Below are 8,720 nucleotides of genomic sequence, written 5' to 3' on the forward strand. Positions count from 1 at the left end.
TGTTTCAGTACATTTTCCAGTTTAAAATAAGTGTATGTTCGCCTCACTTGAATTACTGGAAAAGTTTAATTAAAAGTGAGAATTATCAGATATTTATTACAATGATTATTTCTACGTAATCCGACACAAATGTATAAAAACATCCCTAGAGTAAGGAAAATAATAGTTCATCCTATAAAAAATATTTAACACTTGGAAACGATATAGATTATTATGATCAAATCTTTACCAAGAACACAGAGAAGGTACTGTAATAAGAACGTTCTACGTACAAAATCTCTTACGGATTTTTGTGTTTAAAAAAAAATCACCAGAGTCTATCCGTTATTTAAAACCTCCCACGGCATCTTGTGTTTACAAATCTGTACCAACCAAGAAAAAATTAAGGGGGGGAGGGGGTCAAGTAACTCAAGTTTGAAAAAATGTATGAAATCGAAATACAAATACCTTATGATTTTTCAATAACGTAGAATAATAATTTTACATATCTAGTAATATTTTTTCTTTTTGAAAAATTCAGGGGGGGGTCAAGTGACCCCCTTGCTCCTTCCTGCGGGCGCCCATGTCCCAACGTCATTTATTAAAAAACGTTCACGTTGTCTACTAAGTAACAGTTGTGTGTCAAGTGCTCAAAATATCTCAGTTGCTAATTGTTTAAAATGTTTCATGTCTATATACGCATAAACAATATATATATAATTCATTACCAAACATGAATAATACTTTTGTACGAATATGCAAAACACCAGCGGGGGTAGAAGAGACCAGTCCACAAAAACACATATTGCCATAGCGACGGAACTTTGACTTCATCATTATACATTAAGAAATGTTGGCAGAAATTCGTAACTACGTGGGCATATTGTAACTGTCGGTGCCACGTGGTTTTCTATAAGCAGCATTAAGGAGCTGAAGCGTGGAAAATTGTTAGATAAAAATATTCACGACTATCAATCAATAAATGTTCAGTATAAAGCTCCTAAACAACGATTTTCTCTAAACTGACGATTAAAAAAAAATCCAGAATATATGTATTATTTATCTTTAAAGTTTATTATTTCATAGAATTTGGTGATGCAATAGTTAGTAATTTCAGTCCTTATGTAGCTTTGTTCACTTATGGTAAGTTTGTATATTTGAATAGTTGACTAATTTAGATTTTTCTGTTTTGGATTTAATCATCATCATTAAACCATTCGTTTTATCTGACAATTCTTTGAAACATGATTTAAAAACGTATACACAAGAGTATACTTTTCATGGAGTAATTCTATTTGGCAATTATTTCCAGCTATATTAATGGCTTGATCTTTTATATAAAGCTATACATCAAAAATATGGTGCTGCAGAAAGATGCGAGACATGTATAAAGTTTCCTTGATTTATGCTTTCTTGGTATTAAGTAATAAACAGAAGATGGCGCTTCTGATTTTTTACCCCCAATTCTTGAACTTGAAAGAAAGGGTAGAGTCAAAGTAAGTTATGTAACATATACTTAACTACATAATTTACAGACTAAAAAAAAAAAAATGTCGTTGGCATGAAATACGTATATTGTCCTCAGCTACAAACAATAAGTATTAATTATAATCCTGTTATTTATTCTTACAGTCTCATCCTTTAGGGTCGAATGTACAAAAGAAGTCTCGTTGTGCAAACTATTAGTATGAGAATAAATCTTAAACTTCCCTTCAGAAGTATAGCCTAGCTGCGTCTCAAGGTTAATTATGAAAAAACTACTTCTGTTTGTCATTATTTTTCCTTAATTGACCATGCGAAATGTTGTCACAAGAGCCGTATATAAATAACGTAAAACCCAGGAAAGACGTATAAAAAAATTACGAAGAGTTAGTCATAACTTAACACATAATAGTAGGGGGGTTTGTCAAAATGTACAACAATAGCAAAATAAAAATATACCGGAATTACACAGAAATCTGACTGTCTTATCTATTCTTTATTGTCAAATCATGCGGTATGCACAGATACACAGAAAATATTTAATTAAGCAAGCAGACATTGTAAAATATAGAAAATATTCATACTTCTTAATAGTTTAACTAACTATCAAGCAAATGATTCATTATTTATTCTACTGATTGCTACTCAGTTTTCACAAAATATTCCCTCATTTGCTTAACATGAAAACACTGATATAGAACTCTCCACCTGCATGTTAAGTAATGAAAATGCTTTATTAATTTAGTGATCCACTTGAAAATTCGTTTGGGGAAGGACTCTTAAACAAGTCCGAGACTTTTATAACTGTAAATGACTTTTTCTAGGAGTTTGAAATTTCCTCTCGCATGAATGAACAACTGATTTCTTTCTGAAAGTGAAAACATTAAGATATATTTAATGTAAAATCAATAATATAACCACGACAATTTAAATTATACTACTTATTTATTTGTAGGTTGTATAGTGATAATTTTAGTTCAAAATTAATAATTGTCTAGTAACTCTAGTGTACTTTAGAGGTCTCTTAAGCATAATCATAATTATTTCTAATTCAGTCAAAGGCATTGTACTAAGTAATTAAATATTATTATTGCTTAAAAAGTTCCTTCTCTCGAAGCTAGCAAAATCAAAATGGATGACTGAAACCAAGTCAATTAATAACTTTTATGAAACCATACTGATATCTTCGTTATTGTACATGATTAGCTTCAAAGGTTAATTAAAACAAAGAGGAAAAATATATTAATACAAAAAATGCTTTTATTGTCAAATTTTGTTTCTAGTTTAATGATATATTATTTCCGACCAACAGGGCAGACAGGGGTGTTGTTTTATTCAGTGTGTGTGTGTGTGTGTAAATAACAATCTGTACGATTTTATTCAATTTGTATAGATAGACTGGGATTGCTATGGAAATCATTCGTTATATGTAATAGGTCAAAAACATTCTAAAGATAGCTCACAAGGTAATCTACAAAATGTTTGGTAGTTATGTGCATAATTAAAACTCGTACCCTGACACAGGAGAAACCCAAATCGTAACGTCAGTGTTATTTCACGAGATCTTGCCCACAGCATTTCTTGAACTAATTGGGTGCGTATTTCAACACAATTTTAAGTCATACCTTATTGATCACAATGTTTCAACTTATTTATAGAAGTTGTTTTAAACCAATTTTATATAAGGTTAAGACTATGTCTGACAAACTTTAAGTGGAGATGTCAGTGTTCGAGAACTCGGTATCAACAGACTAGATTTGTTTATTTGTTGTTAAGCGCAAAGCTACACAATGGATTATCTGTATTGTGCCCACCACAGGTACAGAAACCCTATTTTTAGCTTCATAAGCCTTCAGACTTACCGCTGCGCCACTAGGGTAGATTTATTTGTTGTAACATTTCAATCATGAATTTTGTATCAGAGTAATTAATCAATACTAAACGATCTTGTCCACCAAGTGTACTTTAGGAGTAATTGGAGAAAAATTCCTAATGAATCTGCAGATAAAAATAGCTAGCTATGGACTCATTCCTATTACCACAACAGGCAATATCAAATCACCTTTCACCACCAAATACAAGCTGTCATTAATGCAAAACGTTAGGCGTAAGCTCCATTGTTTCTGAAAGAATTTTTAGGCTTATATTTTTTCTGTGATAAATATACAGTTTTAATTCTTTAAGTTAAAAACCAACCACATCATTATTATTGACAATATAAACCTGCACACAATGGATATTGTGACGCTCGTGTCTTCAAGATTTTGCTCTTATTTTCCTTTTTTTTTCTTCTTTCGTGTGTTATGTTTCTCGTAGCGATAAACAAATATAAGTAAATCACACTAACAGCCGGAAATTCTTTATATTATACAAGTTTCTTGATTTAAATTCACTAAGAAACACAATGCTAAAATGGCAATAAGTGTGCGGGAAATGGGGTAAATTGGTTTCGAAACTGCATGATTGGTTCAATGAACGAAACAAAATGCCGCCTCAACAGGTGTCGATTCAGCATGTAAACTGGTAATTTAGTTTAAAAATGGTGAAAGATATTTTTTAGACTTTTCTTTTTTAAATGTGCATTGATATATTACATCACCCCCCCCCCCATTAGCCTCCGAAATTCACAGAAAGTTTAATTTTCTGTACAAATTAATGACAAGACCGTTTAATTACAAATTGTAACAAAATTCCTTTTCCACTGGTATTCCCAGTTATAAAACAAAAATGTTTTACAAGATAATTATCGCACTCTTTAAAACACTAATTTTGATTTCTCACTTTAATAAATACTTGTAATGAATATTTTCTAGAAGCACAATGTTTAGCAAGTGCTATCTGTATATCTTTCATCCCAGAGTCTCCGGGAGTAATTTTGGCGAAAGCTCATTTTCTTCCACGGTAAAACCACTTAAAAGGAACTTTTTCTGGGAATAGCACAATTTTGAACTTAAGTAATACAGAAATACAAGCATGTGAATATAAAACAAAACAACAACAAAAAAACAACCACTTACACAGCTAACATAAAACCATCAAGATGTTTGTTACATTACGAACTGTTTTCAATTTGTAATTTGTACACAGTTTAAGATGTACATATAATCAACTGGGAAGTTGTTGTAGCCTCAGCAAGATCTTGGTGACAAGATAGAATAATAACTTCAATTCTGGCGTCAGTTTTCTTTTGCAAAACTATCTGAAATGCTTATTTAGTTATGTTTGTTTCTTAACACTTCTTTTTCAACTCTTCATAACATCCCTCAATTACCATATATTTAGTCTCGTTCCATCCATCATCCAGAATTGCCTCTTTTCTTCTCTCCATAGTTTAAATTTCTTCCAGTCTTTCATTCTTTAATTGTTTCTCCACTTAAATAGATCCATATGACAGCAGTCCCACTTCTGAAGTTAGTTGGTAACTAATTTCCATGTAATTTTATTCTCGCAAAATTACACAAGTACACAATTGGCACATTACACAAAACATATACTGATGAGACAACAAGATTTAAGTTACCACTATTTTCCCATCTGTTGCATAAAAATACTACTTGACTTCACTGTTTTTCGTTTTTCAAGGACTTCTTGTTCCTTCCACGTTTTCTTCTTACACATTTACAGGATGTGACGACCTTGATTTTGTATTTCCGGCGCTCGCCATTTCGGCAAACCAACCGGACTCTCTTCCGACGGACTCCATCCTCAATACAACGCCATTCTATGTCTTTCTTTCGAGGAACCTGCTTCAAGAATAAATGATACCAAGTAAGATAACGGACAGGCAGACAGATGCCGGAGCACACTACCTCTGTGATGGGCCTAATAGAAGTGCAATATCCGTCGGAAAAATATCGCTTGGATCGTAACTCCACACAACCAAGCTGAGCATCTGGAATAGAAAAGAAAAACGAAAATAATAAATAGTTATTGTTCCATCACTGTAAGTCAGATATACCTTTTTTTTTTAACCAAAAAAATAAAAATAAAAGGTGGTAAATATTTTATAGCTATACATAAAATAATACAAATCGCTAGTTACAGTACTAATGGTACATGCACTCACCCCCTCTTCTTATCTGAAGTACTAGAGATCGTTCAAACTGAATTGAATAATAGATTAGTTTTCTTACTTATTTTTAGCACAACTAACAGCTTATCTGCTAAGTACTTCAGAAGAATACAACAATTCCATCAATACTACATATTCATTGAATGTCATGTAGTGAATAAAAGACAACTAAGAACACCTTACATACAGCTCACCACTACAAGCAGCACAGTCGAGTTGCCTCGTCTAGTGAGTGATGTAGATAATGGGCGAATTTCTCAAACCGGCATAACTCAATAATAAGTGATGAATCTTTATTTTTAAATAAAGATATGTTATTTTCGAGTTATGAAAGAGTGCAATGTTGCAGTGTTTCTGTCCCCCCCCCCCCACATACTGCTTTAAAATTCTGTAGGCATAAAAATGTAGATCCAAATCAATATTAAAGTAATCTTGTAAAGCCAAGAAATACTTAACAAACAAGTTTACAGATTTAGAGAACTCTCAAAAAAGTATGTTGAGCCACTGGTGGCGCCACGATAGTGTACAAGCAAATGTATAGAATAAATAACAAACTGAAAACTAAAAAATAAGAGCAAAATCAAGTGACCTAGAACATATTATAGTATTTATGACTTAACTTTAGAAGTCCGTAGCTTCAATTGTAGATTATATTAATAATGTTTTATAATATCAGAAATTCGAAACCTCCTTCAGATTTGCCTTTTTTTTTTCTTCTTTTGTTAACGAAAATACTGACACCGAAATAAATGACACCGGATCTTTTCAACCTTCGCTAAAAACTGGAGACAAGTACAAGTGTGGACTCCCTATGGTAACAGGGAATAATAATCCAAGTTAAAGGATGTCAATTGAAAGCTCATATGTCAAAGAAATTGCACGCAAGTGAGTTGCTGTGCTGTCTTGTCTGTCTATGGTCGATGTGTTAGTGGCAGGTGAGACGTAAACGATCACGTGACAAGGATAAAAATGCGTTTGCTTAAACAAAAGAAGCTAGCTAGCTAGTCGAACTGTCTCAACATGTCAAGTTCTTTAATGACATAAAAAAAACTTTATTTCTGTTACTTGAACAAGGTCAGGTACTTGAAAACATGTATAATGATTAATGTAAAAAGATTGAAGTATTCAGAAAACTCTAAAGTCCAAATCATAATCACTATGGGTCATAAATTGGATATAAAAAAGTCAAGCAAAATAGTTTAATAATCAATCAATTCTCATGAAAAATACCAGTCACGATTTCATAAGTATATTCCAAAAAAATTAAAAATAATGTGCTTTAATCTTTGCAAGGTCGCATGATTAGATTATACGCGCATATAAAAGCACACTAGAAAGGAGCGAAGCACATAACAGGTTTTACTCGCAACTACATTATAATAATTTTCAGACATTGACAAACTTGATGGCTAATGAAATGGCATTGAAAAAGAATGCGGTCCTTTATGTTCAATTAAATTAGTTAAATTGTTTTAAGATTGGCTAGGAAAAATTAAAGACAGTTTCATGGTTTTAATTACAGACACTTTTGACTCACTTAGATCTAAATGGAGATCCATTTTGTGGTGAAGCTTGTCTTTTTATAGCAAACATTAAATATCTCGGGTGCAGGTATTAAATGTTACTCATTCACATTGATTGTTAAAAGTCTGGTACATTAAACGGATACAGTGGATCAGTTTCTGATCCCCAGGTTTCTAAGAAAGATAATATTAGGGCTGGTCAGAGGAGTCTGGAGTGTGTATGTGTGTTTTACCGATATCCAAGTGCCAATCAGGTTTGGCGAATTTTTTTTAAACAAAAACATTTTATTTTAGGACGTATTTCTATTTACACTTTAAAATTGATTTTTAATACTCTTTAGAAACGTGCAGTGTTCAGATAATCAAACAGGAAATATTTTTTCCCCTGATTTAATCATCAGCTTGTCCAACATTTCGTAATAACATTTAATGTTACTAGACAAGATTAAATTAGAAAATAAATGGTGAAATCATATATTTGTTAAGAGCATTATGTAATAATATATAAATACTTTCGGCTATTATTAATTTCAATAACATAAAATAGGAAAGACAAATTACCGTCATTTTCGATGCTGATTGGCTGTAGAGTGTAGTGTTTAGGATTTGTACCGCTGGGTTTATTCTTCTCTGCAAAAAGTTTTGTCTCTCTTTGTAAAAGTAGACATATCCAAGTGTAAACATTAGCGCCATAAATCTTGGATTAGAGTTTCAGATTCTGTGTATACTAAAACTGAATAGTAATGGTTACAACCTAAAACGTCTAGTTCCAAATGACAAGCGTATCTTACCTCTCACGATTATAACCATTTTCATGTTCTCACTTAAACAACAACAACAGAAAGTTTATATTTACACGTGATTTCAAGTACAAAACACTTCACTCGAAATGCAGAAACAGATATAGTAGAAATAGGAGTGTCTCTCGTGTAATGTTTATTTATACGCCCACCTTTATGTAATTATTTAGGCTGTGTAGGTGCCTAGCTACATTCAATATTCAGTGTTTGTTAACCTGACAGTCATGTTAGACTAATGTAAAAAGTTGGTCACTTTAGGTAAGAAATCTCATATACATACCGGTTAAGAGTTTTTTTGTAATTATTATTATTATTAGCAGTAATGTCATCTTTCTCAACCGCTTATATCTACAGTAAGGAATGTCACACACACACACAAATATATATATAACTTTAGATGAGTAATCTGTTTGGTTTAGATGTTTATTTACCCGCGTTTATACTCTCGTTTCTGGACAGCCTCATTCGCTCTTTCGACCAAGCCGAGCTTACGTGGCAGCAGATATTAGTACGAAACTGTACCTTTCAGCTGGGGTGGGTCTTGTTCCCACAAATCATTTGATAAGCCATACATTAACGGAATGTTATTGTTAAGGGTCATTACACGTTGAAAAGCAGTTCCAGAGTCCTTGAAAAAGCGATGACATGTGCAAAGCAACATAATTGGTATACATATAAATGCACACTTGAACTTACTATAATAGGTCAGTAACGTTAATTTTCACTATTTCATACAGTTATTCAAGTACGGGTTATTTTGTTATGAGAACTTCCAAACAGTAATAGAATTCATATATTTTAATCTCAAACTTCGCATGTGTGTTCAATTGAATATCAATGTTTCTACTGCATAATTAGTAAAAA

General features: G+C 32.3%; 1 long non-coding RNA gene across 1 annotated transcript; it reads right to left on the minus strand.

Moving 5' to 3' along the window:
- Window positions 1-1,938: 1,938 nt before the first annotated feature.
- LOC111087467 lies at window positions 1,939-4,661 on the minus strand. Its single transcript, XR_002612141.1, has 2 exons — window positions 4,479-4,661; window positions 1,939-2,329 (listed from the first exon to the last, which is right to left on the minus strand). It is a non-coding gene; the product is annotated as an uncharacterized LOC111087467 (long non-coding RNA).
- Window positions 4,662-8,720: the final 4,059 nt, after the last annotated feature.

This window comes from Limulus polyphemus, unplaced genomic scaffold (genome assembly GCF_000517525.1).
Source record: "Limulus polyphemus unplaced genomic scaffold, Limulus_polyphemus-2.1.2 Scaffold2186, whole genome shotgun sequence".
NCBI classification, from domain to species: Eukaryota; Metazoa; Arthropoda; class Merostomata; order Xiphosura; family Limulidae; genus Limulus; species Limulus polyphemus.